General features: G+C 39.6%; 1 pseudogene; it reads left to right on the plus strand.

The window, feature by feature from the left end:
- The first annotated feature begins 1,848 nt into the window (after positions 1-1,848).
- Positions 1,849-10,206, plus strand: LOC119246952 (sorting and assembly machinery component 50 homolog; annotated as a pseudogene).
- Positions 10,207-17,715: the final 7,509 nt, after the last annotated feature.

A 17,715-nucleotide genomic window follows, 5' to 3' on the forward strand; every position in this document is an offset into this window, starting at 1 on the left:
CCAGGAAAATGTATAGCTTCTAAATGCCAAGAAGAAGAAATTTATTTAAAACAGACAATATCAGAAAAAGAAGTGGAATTAGATCATGTAGGAAAGGATTTGGAAGAAAAAGTAGCAGCCAGGGAACAATTACACTCTACGCTCAAACAGGTAAATCAAACCTTGGAAGAGAAAACAGACTAGACAGATCTGCTTCAAGCAGGAATCCTTGAAAAACAAGCAGTTATCCACAAGTTACCATCAGTAAGAAGGAAGCAGGAGATGGAGTTCAGTAGCACCTGTAAAAGAAATAGTGGCGATCAGTCCACCAGATACATGTAGTGGAGAACAGTGGCAACCAGAACTAGATAAAGATATCAAGCCTGGAAAAAGAAAAGGAGCAACTTCAAAAGATGTTCCAGGAAGTGTCAACCTCTCGCAAAGTGATTCTCAAAAAGCACAGGAAAAAGAAAAACATCTTAGGGAGAAACTTAAACAACAGAAAGATGACTATAATCACTTACAAGAAGGGTTTGTTGTGCAAAGCAAGGAAAATGAGGAGATTGGAGACCAACTAAAAGAAATTCAGATCTAAGTAAGGGAATTTATAGATACAAAAGTTGCAAGCTCTGACCAAAAGGAGCCAGGCTCGCCCTCTCAAGGTTCAGAAGAACCTTTATTCAAAGCCACCAAGCAGCAACCCGCACAACCTACTTCAGAGTCTGCCATAAGCCCAGACTGGCCTCCTCATCCTGGGGATGCAAACGCTCAGCAGATTAAGGCCCAACTGAAGAAATAGAGGCAGAGAAAGAGAAATTAGAATTGGAGGTAAGTTCTACAACAATGAGATTACTACAAAATCAGAAGAGGTATTGCCATTACGAGAGCAGGTCAATAAACAGGGCGTAGCAATCCAAGGCCTGCATACCACTTCCTATGAAGCTACAGACCACACAGAAAGCCTGAGAGAGAAATGTCAACTAGAAATCGCTGAACTGGAACATTTAAGAGAATTACAACCTGCCCTAAATGAACTGCAAAATGCCATAAGCAAAAAAGGAAGAGGACGTTAGATACCTGTCTGGGAAGTTAGCGAGAAAGAAACAGCCCTTATGAAAGCACAGACAAGAGATAATGGAACAGCAGGATTTAATTAAGGGTCTGCACGCACAGCTGGAGATGCAAGCAAAAGAACATGATGAGGTGATAAAGCAGTTACAGTTGGAAATTTGTGAAATAAATCAAAAACTACATGACAGTGAAACAACTAAAGCAAGGAAACAGATAAAAAGGAAACTACAAACTGCCTGTTTCCTCAAAAGCAACACTAAAGGCAAACAAAGTTCTCCAAAAGGAGTTGTCTGTGGCCCGAGAAACCATTGAACATCTCACAAAGTCTCTGGCTGATGTGGAAAGCCAAGTTTCTGCTTAAAATAAAAAAAAAAAGATACTTTCATAGTAAAGTGAGCTCTTCTTCAGGAAGAAAGAGACAAACTCATTACACAAATGGACAGATCATTGATGGAAAATCAGAGTCTCAATGGCTCTTGTGAAAGTCTGAAGTTCGCTCTGGCAGGTCTTACTGAAGATAAGGAGAACTTACTGAAGGAAATGGAATCTCTGAAATGTTCCAAGATTGCGGAAAGCACCGAGTAGCAAGAAACACACGAGGAGTTACAAAAAGAATATGAAATTCTTCTGCAATCCTATGAGAATGTTAGTAATGAGGCAGAAAGGATTCAGCACGTGGTCAAGACTCTGAGGCAAGAGAAGCAAGAATAGTACGGCAAGCTGTGGAGCACAGACACAGAAGAGACAGAAAAACAGTTGCAGGAAGTCCAATGGGAAATGTAGGAAATGAAAGAAAAGATGAGAAAGTTTGCTAAATCCAAACAACTGAAGATTCTTGAGTTGGAAGAAGAGAAAGACCAGCTGAGGGCAGAGGGCCACACGGCAGGGGGCCCATCTGCCGACTGTGTGGAAGCCCTTCACACTTCCAATGCCACCATGAAGGAGGAGATGGATAAGACCAAAACAGAACATGAAACACTTTCTAAAGTATTTGAAGCTTTAAGGACTGAGAAGGACATTCTAAGTGAGGAGGTGCGAAATTTACAGCATCAGATGGAGGATAATGTATCCAAACAAATTAGTAGTCCAGAGCCCACAGAGAAACGTGGCAACCAGATCAATGTCACTGAAAAGGCTATGCAGACTGGCCCGGATGAGGCTGATGAGCAAGATTACCAGAGTGTGTACACAAGGCCTGAGAATTCTGAATCAATTCTATCAGAGAACAGTAACAAACCTGAGAGATGTGAGGCTGTCCGCACTCATAATGAAAGTAACAACTACATACAGCACATTGAAGAAAGAATTGAAAAATTGGAGGAAGAAAGGCAGAAAGGAAAAGAATTATCCAGACTTTAGAAAAAGAGAACAATGATCTCCTTAATGAAGTGTCTGCAAAAGATGAACTAAAAATGCTATAGAAGGAGCTAGCCCAAATAAACCTGTTATGTCAGCAAATCCAAGAAGAACTTATTTGAGTTACCAAGCTAAAGGAGGCAGCAGCAGAAGATAAAGATGATTTGGAAGAGAGGCTTATGAATCAATTAGCAGAACTGAATGGAAGCATTCGAACTTATCATCAAGATGTTAAAGATGCCCAAATAAAAAATGAGCTACTAGAATATGAAATGTGAAAACTTAAAAAGCGTGTGAGTGAAATGGAAGAAGAAAAACAGCAGTTAGTTAAGGAGAAAACTGAAATTGAATTAGAAATATGAAAGGACTCAGCAAAATAAGCAAGAAAGAAAAAGAAAAATACCAGATGGTCTCACTCATAGCAGGAATCTAGAAAACTTAAATAAGGGACCAGGAAAATGAATAACTATAAGAAAGTGAAAATCAAAATCAACAAACAACTATGAACCAGAGACACTCTATGGGGTGTGGGGTGTGGGGAGGGGAGGGATTGGGGTCAAAATAAGGGGGTTGCAATTGTATGGGAAATATAAAAATAAAATTTATTTTAAAATAAAAAATAAAAATAAAGAAGGTGAATTTAGTAATGACACTTGAGAGGGGAGATCCTCTGCTTCTAATACACAAATGATGTAAACCAATATTACCCAATTAAAAAGGTTAAAGGATTTACCCAGGTCAAAAACAAAGTTTATTTCATGATCATTCTTAGCTTTCTACTATTGATAAATTCTTTGCATTTTCATGGCTGAAGAAGAAAAAAAAAAGATGTGGTATATATACACAGTGGAACACTATTCAACGTTCAAAAAAGATAAACTAGTCATTTGCAGCAATATGGATGGAGCTAGAAGGGATTACGCTCAGTGAAATAAGTCAGAAGGAAAAAGAAAAGTATTGGATGAGGATTACAGGGGATCCAAATAAGGCTTTAGGGAAAAAAATAATAACAATAACAAACATAACAAAACAAAACAAAAATAAATACATCTATAAATCAGAAATATTCTGCAGGGTAGAAGGGAGAAGAGGGATCAAAATGAGAGAGGGAAGAGCACAAGGGACTACGGTGAAGGTGCACAGGTGAATTGGTGATGGAAATTCTATGGGGACTACACCTGAGAAAAGAAAGCAAACTTTGTAAAAATAAATGAAAAATGATGTAAAACATACATAAATAAATAAATTTTAAAAAATAGGAACAACTGAGGTATCCTCTGTGCAGAGGGTGTCAGTGATCAGTCAGTTGATGTTATCTATAGTTTACTTAATTTGTAACATTGATTAAGAATCTGTTGTGCCTTGACCACTAGGCTGGAAACTGAGAGTAAAATAAGAGGTAGAGAATGACCCTAGTCCTAAGTGTTTTTTTTTTTTTGTATTTAAATAGTATTATTTGAGTGAGTCATACAGTGAATGACATTAACAGGGATGCACACCAACAGACCTGTGGTTGTTGAAACAACAAAATAACATTAGAAAGGATATATGAATAATTATAGAAAGAAGGCGTCTATTCTGCTCAAACATCCCAACAATAAAATGTTGTGTGTCTAATTATTTGAGTTATGCATTTTAAATATCTATAGTTTGGGGTCTTGACTGTTCTAATTTCTCTCCTGTATTAGCCAACAAATGTTTTCTAAGTCCAGAATATTCTCCCAACTAGTTTCCAAATAATCAGTTAGTGAGACTCAGGGTAATTTGTGAAGGTAATTGGCAGGGGCAGGTCAGTTGGCGCTCGCTAGGAAATCTCAAGGGCATTGCCTCTCTTTTTTGCAACTCTGGTATTTTTCTGAGAGGAAACGGAAGACAAAGTTAGCATATGGCCAATTTCTTCAGAAGTCTCTAGATGAGAGTTCCTAAATGCCTTGCCCTAAGCAATTATTTCTGGGATCAGACACTGGGGAGGTACTTCTGCAAACTATCCCCAGTTGAGCTTTCTATGATCTGTCAAAAGAAGCAGAAACTGCTGGAGCTAAGAGACAAGTGCTGTTTGTAGTAACAAGTCCCCGAGACACTCACAGACTCTCATTTCCCAGTCATATCTCCCCCTGGCTAATAATGCTCAATGGGATCACAGTTACTTCTCCCCATGACAATATTTCAGTGTTATTGTAAATACAGAGAATGCCAAAAAGAAAAACCAAAACCAGAGAAGGCAACAGACTCTCTAATTTTACAACCTTCTGGGCATTGAGACAGATTTACCCTTCCCATTAGAGAAAGGGTCAGATAAGTCAAAAGCCTATCAGAATAATTGTCCTTGACTGAGTCTCTGGAGTACAACTTTTTCAACTTCAGTGATTCTCAAAGTGTAGTCCTCAGCAGAAACAACAGGATCACCTAGGAAGTCAGAAAGACATGCTCCTATGCTCCACCTTGGACCTATTTAATCAGAAACTCTGGGGTGGGACACCTCTGTGTTTAACATATGGTTCTGATGAACACTGAAGTTTGGTAATCCCTAATGTTGCTGTTTATTTTGTATGATTACCAAACACACACTAAAATGAGCTATTAATCAGCTAAAGCTTCAGGCAAAACTTGCTTTTTTTGCAGTCATTTAACATACTGAGCTTGTGGATCATTCCTTTGAGTTCTAGGATGAGTCTATAATTATCACTTCTCATCCTAAACCACCGCCAGGTTGATCAGAGTCCATCTATTTCCATCATCTATGGAATATACACTGTATGCTGAAGACATATAAGACAAACACCATGATACAGAAAATGAGATAGTAACCTTAATGTGTTATTGAGTGTCTAGAAACCACAAAGGGAAGGAAGTTATTTATTTATTTACTTACTTACTCATTCATTTGTAAGTGAGGTAACATTGGGATCCCACCCCCTCATCAGGTATTGCCACTATAGACCACCCACCAACTACCTGTAGTCCACCACCATAGTCCATTTTACTTCATTCCTTCTATTGATACGTTCTTACCCCTACCCCACAACCTCATCCCCCAAATGCTTCAGTTCTATAGTCAGCTTTCAAGGGTTAATTTTTTAAGCTTATCTTTATCTGATCCTTAGTTTGGCTTCTCTATGTCTCATATATTAGCAATACCATCCAGTATTTATCTTTCTCCTTCTATCTTATTTTATCCCATTATCTCTTCCAGATCCATCCACATTTCTGCAAAGAGGCACACGTTTATCTTTTTTGATAGCTGAGTAATAGTGTATCTTGATTCACTCAACTGTTTTGGAGCACTTAGCTTGTTAAAATAGTTTGGCTATTGTAAATGGTGCCGCAATAAACATGGGAGCACAGGTTTCCTTACAAATTAATATTTAAATTTTCTGGGTAATACCTCAGAGTGGAATTACGAGGAGGGGGGGAAGGGGGTGAGGATGGCAGATCCATTTTTAATCTTTTTTTAAAAAATTATTTTACTTATACAAGAACTGGGGTACAGGCCAGAGCACAGGAGGGTGAAAGAATTCACCAGAGATAGAGTGGGGAGCAGAACAGGCAGATGGACCGAAAATACTGCTGAGGGGTGCAGTGGGCAAGACAGGAGAGGTCTGCTGCGCCATGTGAGTATCTCCCTGGCCAGCTGGGAATCGAATCCCCACAGCAGGGGCTGCGGACAGCCTCACAGCGCTGCACTCAACCTGCTGCGCCACCAGGGAGGACCTCCATTTTCAATCTTTTGAGAAGCTTCTATAATTCTTTCCACAAAGAATGAATCAGTTTGCATTCTCCACAGCAGTGTAAGAGGCTTTCCTTTTCTCCACATCCTCACCAGCATTTGTTTTTCCTGGTCTTTTCCATATGGGGCATTCTCACAAATGTAACGTTATCTCATTGTGGTCATGATTTGCATTTTCCTGATTATAAGTGATGATGAACATTTTTTTATGTGCCTGTTTGCTATCTCTATATCTTCTTTGGGGAAATATCAGACAAGTTCTTCTGGGTTATTTATTTTCGCTTTGTTGAGTTGCATGAGTTCTTTGTATATCTTAAATATCAGTGCCACAAAGGGAAGGAATTTAGTAACAGAATCAAATCTATTCTTTGAAGACTGGTCCTCATAATGATAGCATACTTTCCTTGATTCTAAGATGCACATTTTTCATATCTTAGTGTTTCTGAAACCCAGATATATGTTACGACTGATACATGTGGTTTATTTCTGCTTGACAAAAAAAAAAAAACAAAAAAACTAGTAACTGATAGGTGTTTTACTTTTCAGCAAATAAGAATCTATACAGAGGGAAATATACTAATAATATAATATAGATTGTGAGCCTCTAGTGGGCTCTAAGACCTGGGACGCTGATCTCGAAGGACCTACCAGATGGGGGATTGCTGTCAGCTACAAGCCGTGATCCCCTGTTTTTCTCAGCATGGTTATATAGGAATTATGAACAAACACATCTGCGTTTTGTCTTAAGTCAGAGAAAGCCAAAACAACTTTGCCTCCCACGCATGTAGGTGAGCTCATACACACCACGTATGTGAGCCCTTGGGCTTATTGGACATGCCTGTCCTGTGGGCCTCTGTTGCTAAGTTACCACCGAGGAGACTTTCAAGGACCAAGCAAGTTGGGGCGTCCCTCCCAGGAGGTTTTCCGCCCTGGCACACGCAAGTTTTCTCAGCGTTCAGTCAGTCCTTCCCCTTGCCATCCTTAGGACACCTCTCGATCATCCTCATGCAACATAGATAAGGAAGTCTTCAGAAAAGAAATGAGAAAAAAATCTTCCAGACAGAAGAAACAATAAAGTAAAGGGAGAGGGAGGGAATGTGTGATGTTTGAGGTTAGGAGTATGGACACTGGAGTAGAACAGTCAAAGTTGAATCACAGCGCTGTTCCTCATCTGATGCATGAATTTTGGCAAGTTACTTCTCTTGTTTACTTGCCTAAAAAGTAGATTCGATAATTCTATTAATACTATCATAGCTCAGTTGTAAGGATTAAATAAGTCATGCACAAAATATTTAGCACAGGGCCTCCCCGGAGGCGCAGCGGTTGAGCGCTGGGTTGCGAAGCTGCCCGCAGCCTCTGGACCGCCAGTTCGATCCCCGGCTGCTCCCCGGCCACTGGAGGAGGGTCCCGCATGGCGCGCAGACCTCTGCTGCCGCCCGCTGCTCCCCTCAGCAGTGTACTTCGGTCCTTCTGCCTGCTCTGCTCCCCGCTCTGGCTCTGGTGAATTCTCTCACCCTCCCACGCTTCTGACTGTACCCAGTGCTTGTATAAATAAATAAATAAATAAATAAATAAATAAATAAATAAATAAATAAATAAATAAATAAATAAATAGATAGATAGATAGATAGATAAATAAATAAATCTTAAAAAAAAGTTAAAAATATTTAGCATGTCTCAAATTCATAAAATGATGAATATATATAATGTATATATATAGATAGATATACATGGCTGTAATCTAAACTTGATTTCAGTGTCTGTTAATTTTCTGTATAATCATGCTCTGGCTGTACACTATTCTTCTGGTACTGCTCTCAACGGCAGGTTTCCTTATTATTTAAGTCTTTCCTTCAAATTCTCTGCCCCCAATTTTGCATGACCTGAAAGAAAAACCTGGATTAATCTTTGTCCAAATTTGTTATTGCTCTCATGTCTCCTTGGATCTACAACAAATCTCTACCCTAAGTCAGGCCTTCTGTGATGTTGATGTCCAAACTCTGATTGAGGAGAGTTAGGTTCCAAAAATCAAAACTTGTCTTTCTGTAACTGTGCCACAAGGAGGCAGTTGTGCCCCAGCCATTAGCTGGGAACCAAGGACATATTTACTCTCAGGACTCTCTGATACATAACCTGGAGATTTGCATATTTCATTTTTAAAAAAAAAAAGCGCTGTAAACCTGTTACAATGGTTCCTCAAAGATTATTTTTAAAAACATGATGCTTGTAATCAATGTTTAAAAGCAGTAATTTAAGAGTCAGAAAAAGCCAATAAAATCTGACAAGACTTTGGGCCTCCCTTGGTGGCACAGGTGGTTGAGCGCTGGGTTGCGAAGCTGCCAGCAGCCTCTGCAGCACTGGTTTGATCCTGGCCTCCCAGCGAGGGTCCCCATGGCGCAGCAGACCTCTCGTGTCTCACCCGCTGCTCCCCTCAGCACTTTATTTCTTCAGTCTGCCTGTTCTGCTCCCCACTCTGTCACTGGTGAATCCTCTCAACCTCCAGCGAATCTGGCCTGCACCCCAGTTCTTGTATAAATAAATAAATAAATCTTAAAAAAAAAAATCTGACAAGAAGTCAATACAATTTTATACTTTTCTCACAAAATACATTTATATTTTTCTCAAAAAATTTCTCATGCCTTTAATCTTAAGTTGTGTTGAAAAAAAAAAAATGAAGAGGAAAATAAGTAGGAGTAGGCAAGAAAATAAAATCAATAGATTTTATTCTCTGCCTCAGACTTTCCCAGCCAAACTATCTCCCAGGCACTCCTAATCTACCTGAAGTTTGTGGTGATTTAGTCTAGTTTCTACCTCTGGTAAAAATGACTATGCCACTTGCTGAATCTAAATAAAGGAACTGTTTTAATTTTATTACTTGTAACATAGATTCCCCACTTTATTTCAGCAATAATGGTAGTTGCTTATCTTGATAATGACCCATGGTTTCTAATACTAATGTACAGGAGTCTCTAATTCCGGTTTATGGAAATCTGAAGATATCTCTCTTTTCAATTTAGTCAAGGAGTAAAATAACACCTTCCTTGTTTTCCCAAAGCCAGAATAAATAAGCTGCAAAAGATAAAAGATGTGTGTGTGTTGAAAAAGCCACGAAATTTCATTTGTTTCATATACACAGTGTATGTGTGTATGGGGGGGGTGAGTAAGTGTGAAAAAGGCAACATGCAAAATATTTTAGATATCTGAGTATAAATCTTGACTTTTAACTACCTTTAAATTTCTACCAGTAGGGGTGGGGTATCCGGGGCTCATGGGTGATGCACTGGCCCAGCTCCTGGCTGCCCTGCCCCAGTCTTTCCCAAAGCAGGCTGATTGGTTGCAGGCAATTCTGTGAGACTGGGCTTAAGAGTGAACTGTGGAGATAGTGAGCACCTAGAGTTTGGAGTGTCTTTTCCCCAGGGGACCTGATTTGGGAGGATTAGGAGAAGAAGAATTCATTGAAGTTGAACCTGAATGGAAACAGGAGATGTTTGAGAACAAAGACGTAGCTGTCATGTTCATTTAATGGACTTGAAAGGACTAAAGATATCATCCCCATGTATGAGACTGGAGAGTTTTTAAGGCTAGAAACCTTACAGAGGTGATGCAGAAATCTCACAAACCCCATGAAAAATTGCTTTGTCTGGGAATATTCAGACAAGTGGACATTTTGATTGCTGCATGTGAATGTGATGATGCCCTTCCAAAGGAACGACCTGCGAATCACTGCATGAAGAGACCAGCAGGCAGTTATAACACCATAGGCAAAACAAGGTCCTTGGCTTCAAACTCCCCAGTCTGGGCCCCGCAAAAGACGAACTTCCAGTTTTCCTATGGAACCTAAGAAACTTCTTATGGCCTGTCCTTCACACCCCAGCCTGGAAAGTTCCAAAGAATTTCTCTGTAAACTTATATAAGTTATTGGAAAGCTCCCTTAGAGCTCTCTTGGTGAGGACAGAGGCCTGTGGCTCCCCACGCGGAAGACCAGCCACACAGTGCAGAGACAGCGTGCGCGCGCTGAAACCCCCGCCTTCGCTCACAGTGGGCATCTGCTCTCTTGGCACTCGTCCATCTGACCAGAAGAAGTGCTTTGCTGAAAGCCAGCTGGGAAGCGGCAGGCTACACCGGGGTAACCGTACCATCCTCAAGAAGAATTTGAGTTTAGGTTGAACAAACCACCATTGTTACATTCGGTTTATTTCAGCATCGCTTTGGGGCAGAATGCTGGTGCCCTTTGCTTGATGACGAGAGCTAAAGTATCAATGATAGGTTTACCTCGAGGAACCCGCAAGTGTGCAGGGTTCAGCATGCATAGCATCGGGCAGCAGGGTGAAGACCACCTAAGCAGAGCGGTGTGTGGGGCCTGTACCTTCTGGCCAGGCCAGGGTGGCCTCGGAGAACTCTTCAGAACCCACTTTTTCCTCAGTTCTGCAACCTGAGCTATGGGGAGGGCCAAGGGCTCATCTCTGCAAGCTGGCACAGTGCATCACTGGCCACCGGCCTGGATTGTTCTCAGCCTGGGCAATAGGCACTCTAGAACCGCATCCCGGGGTCATGCAAAGTACGGGTGTGTGATGTTGGCAGAGTGCAGATGGATGCGGCTCCTGTGGCTGACGCAATGCCAAATCCTTGAGTCCCTCAGGAGAAGCTCCAGATGCGGTGGCAGTGAGTCCTTGGTGCCACAGGCTTTCTCCAACTAAAGGGAGGGTCACCTGGTGGGAACTCTGTCAATAAATTTTAAAGACAAATGCCCCCAAAATAAAAATAAATAAATAAATATAGTTCTAATTACAAAACTTTGGAAAATTACTTTATTTGAATCTTGGACTGCATGTATGTGTTTATATGTACATAACATCATAAATATAAAAGTGACACACATATGAAACAGTCACATATGTGACTCATATATTAAATGACCATTAGAAGGGTCATTTGTTTCTTCTCCACTCCTCTGGTTTTAAAATAGTTGGATTTATTAATGTAAGAACTTTCTAAATCAAGCTTCAGGATTTATTTTAAATCCACTAATTGAAAATTTAAGTGAAAAATATGGCATCTCAACAGATGCAGAAAAGGCATTCAATAAAATTCAGCACTTATACATTACAAAGTTTAGCAAATTGGGAATAGTAGAAAATGTTCTGAACATGATGGGGTAAATACAGTTTCCTTACAGAATACATTTTAGATATTTGTCTTCAAGCCCATACCAAAAAAAAAAACAAAAAACAACAAGTGCTGGTGAGGGAGTGGAGAATACTGTTGGTGGGAAAGTAGACTGGTCCGGCCCTATGGAAAGAAAGGTGGAGATTCCTCAAGAGACTAAAAATGCCATATGACCCAGCAATTCTACTCCTGGGAATCAACACACAACACGAATTTTAAAGGAAACCTATACTCCTCTATTTATAGCAGCACTATTTACAATAGTCAAGATACAAAAACAACCTAAATACCCTAGAACAGATGAGAGGATCAAGAAGATGTGGTATATATACATAATAGAATGCTATTCAGAGATCATAATAAAAAAACTAATGCCATTTGCAGCAATGTGGGTGGAACTGAAAGGAATCAAAGTGGAGTCAAAAAGAGAAAGATAAATATTGAGTGGTTTCACTTGTATGTGGAATCTAGAGCAAACAAAGTATCAGACAAAGACAACCTATAAGACTGACCCCTGAAAACAGACCACAGACCTGAGACACTCAGGAGGGGTGATGTGGGGGAGGGCAAGGGTAGAGAAAAGGGAGGAGAGAGTGGGGTGGAATGTGGGCACCTTCGTGGTAGGAAAAACAATAGTCACCTCACCTTAAGGGAGAAATCCTGTATTGTGAAAAATCAAACAAGGATGTTTTTAAAATAAAGAAAGAGAAATAAAAATATATTTCAAGTGAAAAAAAATTGCCTCCATTCAAAATAAGACAAAAATGACAACTTTAGCTTCTACAATTTAATTTGTAGAAGTCCCATTTGTTATAATAAGAAAAGGAAATGAAAGATAGTATAGTTTAAGACCTAAAAAGAAATAGGAAAAAGAGTTAGTTATTATTTGAAGATTATGTGACTGTCCAAATAGAAAAGCCTACAGAATCTATAGATAAACAAACTATATTCAAATTCATCACATGTGTTTTAATCTTCTGAAAAATGCATGAAGCATGATGCAGTCACAAGGGAACATTGTATAGCAACTAAATGAATGAACTATTTCTACACATTAATGAAAGGTCCATGCAGGAAGCCAGAATGCAAAAACCCACCAGGAAGCCCACCTGGGAAGAGGAATGCAGAAGCCAGCCTAGAGAATTCAGACAATGAACCTCCTCCCTCCCTACAAATCTTTTCTCAGACAAAGAAACTATCCTCCCACCACAAATCATTTCGGGCCCCACAATCTTTTTCCCACCTTACGAACCCAGTCTCCTACCTGACCTCTCCTCACCCTGCCTCCCACTGACCCCCAACTTGGGTCCCTGAGGTCCGCCTGGGGGCGCAATAAATTTTCCCTTCTGTTGAGAAAGTTAGCCTGGCTCTCCTTTTCTTTACCATGCCAAACCTTTCAATTAAGCTGGATAAATTTATGGAAAAATGTTGACTGGAAAAACCTAATTTCACAATGTTTCTTATAGTGAAGTTTAAAACCATAGAGACATACATAGTGAAAATATAAAAGCATGCATGAGGAAACATGTTTTCTAATGCTGTTGTAACAAATTACCACAAAATTAGCAACTTAAAGCCCTAAAGAATACATACTTGTTCTCTCAAGTTTCTGTAGGTCAGAAGTCCCAGTTCAGTGTGTTAACAGGATCCTTTGCTTACAATCTTAGAATTGGGAATTAGGGTGTCTGCAGGACTGTATTCCTTTTTGGAGGTTCTGAGGACAAATCCACTTTCAAGCTCAGATTGACAGCTGAATTCAGTTTCTTGAAATTGTAGTACTGAGGTCCTTGTTATTTTGCTGGCTGTCAGCCAGGGCCTGCTCGTTGCTCCTCGAGGCCTCATTGCTTCTGATGCTTTCTATGTGTCTCTTCTCAAGTGACAATTAGTCAAGTTTTCTCATACTTAGAATTTCTTTGACTTCTATTTTCACCATATCCCTCTCACACCAATGGGAGAAACTGCTTTGCTTTTAAGAACTCATGTATTATACTGGGTCCACCATATCCAAGATAATGTTCTAATTTTATTGTCTGCAGCTTTAATGATATCTACAGTCTCTTTTTCCATATAAGGCGATGGAGACAAAGGTTCCAGAGGTTAGGGAATAAACACCCTTGAGGGAGGTCATCCTGACTACCACAACAGGCAACATTCTAACTTTAAGATAGTAGTTATTTGTAAATCGGAAGGAAGAGATTGGGGAATGGTATAAAGAAGATTTCAAATCTGTAATGTCTTATTTTTGAAAAACAATCTATAGCAAATATGATAAAAGATAAGATTTATTAAGTATGCATGGCATGTGGTAAATGTGTTAGAGGACAGGGAGAGGGGCAGCCCAAACCCCACAAACCTGCCTATTCTAAATGGGTTCTGCTATCCGCCACATCAGCACAAAACATATGAGACTTTAATGGGAAGGAACTTTAATACAATTAGGAAACAATACAGGAAAAGCAAAGAATCTAGTTTCTAAATCAAGCGACCAAAGTCACCCATCCCCTCGTGGGTAAAAGTCCACCCAAGCAGGATTGGCCCAGAGCAAGGCCCCAAAGCCTGCCACAAGTCTGAAGCACCTTCCAGTGGGGACCCACAAAAAAGGGTCAGAAACAACCAGACAAGCCCGGAAGGAAAAGAGCAAAATCAAGATAAAAGCTGCCATTGTCGCCTCCCCACAGGTCTCACCCACATCTGTGTCACCCAGTCCACGACCAAAAGACAAGCTCAGTTTTTTCACGTGTCTCTAGGCTCCATGTGCCTCCTCCAGGTCTCCTTCTGGCTCCATCCTGCCTCCTTCCTCAGTCTCCTCTCCAGCTTCTTCTCTTCCTGCTCAGCTCCACCCTCCTTGGGTGGGGCAGGGAACCTGGAACCTCCCCCTTTCCTGGGGACCACCCTGTTACAAATGGTCTTTATTTCTTTTTCAAGTCTTTATTCGTGCTTGAAATATTGCATAACAAAAACACTTTTAAAATAAAAAGCAATGAAAAATTTAAAAAATAGTATTCATTCTGGTTTCAGAACTCATTAATAAGCCCCAGAGAAGCTTCAGAAGAGTGGTTGATACAGAAATGGTTGCTGGGTAATACAATTATTCTCCGTATACTTGGGTGTGAGTAGTTGGAAGAATTAAGGCAAACTATAAGGGCACATGGGACTTAGAAAGTATTTTTTGGAGAGAAAAAATAAGTTTATGAACACACACACATAGGAAATAGCTTGAATGTGCTAAGTGTTCAGTGCAAAAGATAAACAGAGAAAAAAAATGGAATCCCAAGTAGAGAAATAACAAGTTTGAAGGAACCAGTTCTCAGAAGAAGCATAATAGAATTGTATCTAAAGCACAGGTGGAGATATTGTTTTGCATAGAGAAGGGACATTGCCTGTACTGTATAATCTCAAGCTGCAAAACAAAATGTGTGAAGATGGAGGGAAAGCAAGATCTATGGTGCCTGGTCTTGTAAGGGACTAAACTCATCAGAAGGGCCTCAAGAGGTGGTTGAGAATGTGGGAAGTTATTTTGATAACTCCTAAGTTAGTGAGGGAAACGGAATCCATGAAGTAAAAGTGCACTAGAAACAGTCTGGCTTCCTATGGACTAAAATCCAGCTTCATCTGAGGCCGTGGAATTGCAGGAGATGATCCAGGACTATCTGACAGAAGGAAGTGAAAATTTTACCTGGAGGATGAAAAGTATCTAAACCAAGGCTTAATTATTTCCATAACTTTTTACAATAATATCTGGTCCTCAACAGAAAAAATAAACAAGTCTATGTGGAGACAAAAGATTGATTTAGTGAAAACAGATTCAGATGCACAAATTCCAAATAAATAAGTTTTAAATGATTGAAGACAGAGTTGAAAATTTTGTCATATATCTGGAAACAACATCAAATGTAAGTGAAAATTCCAGAAATGAAAAACTTAATGACAAGCTAAGATTTTTTTTTTTAAGATTTAACTTATTTATACAAGAACTAGGGTGAAAGCCAGAGGCATGGAGGGTGAGAGGATTCACCAGAGAGTGGGAAACAGAACAGGCAGATCTACTGAAATATACTGCTGAGGGGAGCAGCGGGTAAGGCAGGAGAGGTCTGCTGTGCCATGTGGGTTGCTCCCTGACTGGCTGGGGATGGAACTTTTGCTGCAGTGTCTGGCAACAGCTTGATAGCACTGTCTTTAACCCTGCACCACCAAGGAGACCCAGAAGCTAAGATTTTGATGGATAGGTTTAAAAGAGATTAGTCAGTGTTGAGTTTGCTCATGACTTACAAGATAGGTAATAAGAAAATAACACAAAGAGAAAATAAAGAAAAAAAGAAAACAGAAGAGAACATGAGATATATAACAATCAAATGAGAAGACCATCCATGTGCATGTTGTTCCAAGGCAGAAAGAATGAGCATAGAGGGTAAAAGCTATAAGGGTATAAGCAACAAGTTTCTTCTGTGACCTAATTCCTTCAGACTTGCTATTTCTCTAGTTACTATTCAATTTTTCTTCTCCATGTGTCTTTTGCACTGAGCACTTATCATATTCATGCTATTTTCTCTATTTGTGTGTGTGTGTGTGTGTGTGTGTGTGTTCATAAACACATAAATTTTTCTAAAGGGGTCTCCCTGGTGGTGCAAGGGGTTAAGATGCAGCACTATAAAGCTATCCACAGCCACTGCACTATGAAGCTATGCACAGCCACTGCAGGATGAGTTAGATCCCTGGCCAGGGAGGTGACCCACATGGCGCAGCAGATCTCCTGTCTAGCCGCTCTTCCCCTCAGCAGTGTATTTCAGTCAATCCTCCTGTTCTGTTCTCTCTGTCTCTGGTGATTCATCTCACCCTCCCACACCTCTGGTCTGTACCCCAGTTCTTGTATGCATAAATAAATGAATCTTTAAAAAAATATTTTTAAGTATTTTCTCAGTCCCATGTACATTATAGAATATATGAGCAAATAGGGTAGTATATAACATAATGGATAGAAATTTCCCAAACTGTAAAAAAAATACACTAACTGTGTTAGAAGTCTTATAAATAAATCCCACCTATAAATAAAAAGAAAGTTTGTTACATGATAGTAAAATTACTAAAAATCAAGAGAAAAATACCAAAAGGAGGAAGAGGGCAAGAAAGGACAATTTCTCTCCAGAGAAGCACAATTAAACTAACAACTGACATTGGGCCTCCCCTGGTGGCACAGCGGTTGAGCGCTGGGCTGTGAGGCTGCCCGCAGCGTCTGCAGCACCAGTTCATTCCCCAGCTGCCAGCGAGTGTTCCACCAAAAAAAAACAAAAAACAAAACAAAACAAAAAAACTAACAACTGACTTCACATTAACAAAAACATAAATGCCAACAATTTTCAAAGTACTGAATAAAAATATTTTCAAAGTACTGAATAAAAAATAATAAATCTCCATTAGAATTCTATATCTATCTTCATCCTTTAAAAATAAAGGTGAAATAAATACATCATTAGAAGATTTCCACTAAAGGAAAAATTACAAAGAATTCTTCAAAGAGACATAATATCCTCACCAAGAGAAGTTCTTATTTTTTTCTAACTTATCTTCTGACTCACTAGTACCTCTTTAGCTTTGTTTAATTTGCCTTAAAATCATCCATTGACATCTTAGTTTCATCTATTAAACTTTTCAGTTTGGGTATAGAAATAATTGAGCAAAAAAGTCAAATGTACAGGCCAATTTAAATACAATTGACCATGTGATGATGATAATACAATTTATAATAATAATTATCTTTATTATATATAATAATTGAATGCACAGCAACATTAGCAGGATGATCTAAAGGTAAGTTGTGAGTCACTTAGGTTCTATAGGAATTCCCAGAGAGAGCATCCGGTAAGACACTAATAAGTCCAAAGTGTGAAGCAGACTAAGCTCTCCAGCAATCAGGACAGATGTAGACGCCCCCTGAGCTTTGAGGAAATGCCTGGTTATCCCATTGGCCACTTAAACCTACAAACCCTTCTGAATGGCTATACCTTTGGATTCCTTTGTTACGATGCTTCACTTAACAATATATTAATAGCCAGAGAGAGGACTGTCTATGTAATTATGCCAGGGGAAATAAAAAAGAAGTCACGTTATTACTTGTTAGGAATCTGAAGTTTTCAAGTTTTCCTTTTCTTTGTTGTTTTATGGCGTCAATAAGAGGGAAGAGCAAAACAATGCTGTTGAAAAATTTAGAAAAGTTTTCTGATGTTTTTATTTGCAGGGGCTTTTGAAAACTGAATTACAATTTTTTCTTTACACAAGAAAAGTCTTAAACAGAAAGAGCGGCACCAGTTCACATGATTCAACAGTGGTGGTACATTTTCTCTTGCCAGTTTCTCACGAGCTCAGAATGACACGCACTAACTCAGAGAAACTGACGGCATCCTGCACCAGGAAAAGAGAGA

The sequence above is a fragment of the Talpa occidentalis genome, unplaced genomic scaffold (assembly GCF_014898055.3).
Source record: "Talpa occidentalis isolate TD23 unplaced genomic scaffold, MPIMG_talOcc4v2.1 talOcc4.16, whole genome shotgun sequence".
Lineage (NCBI taxonomy): Eukaryota > Metazoa > Chordata > Mammalia > Eulipotyphla > Talpidae > Talpa > Talpa occidentalis.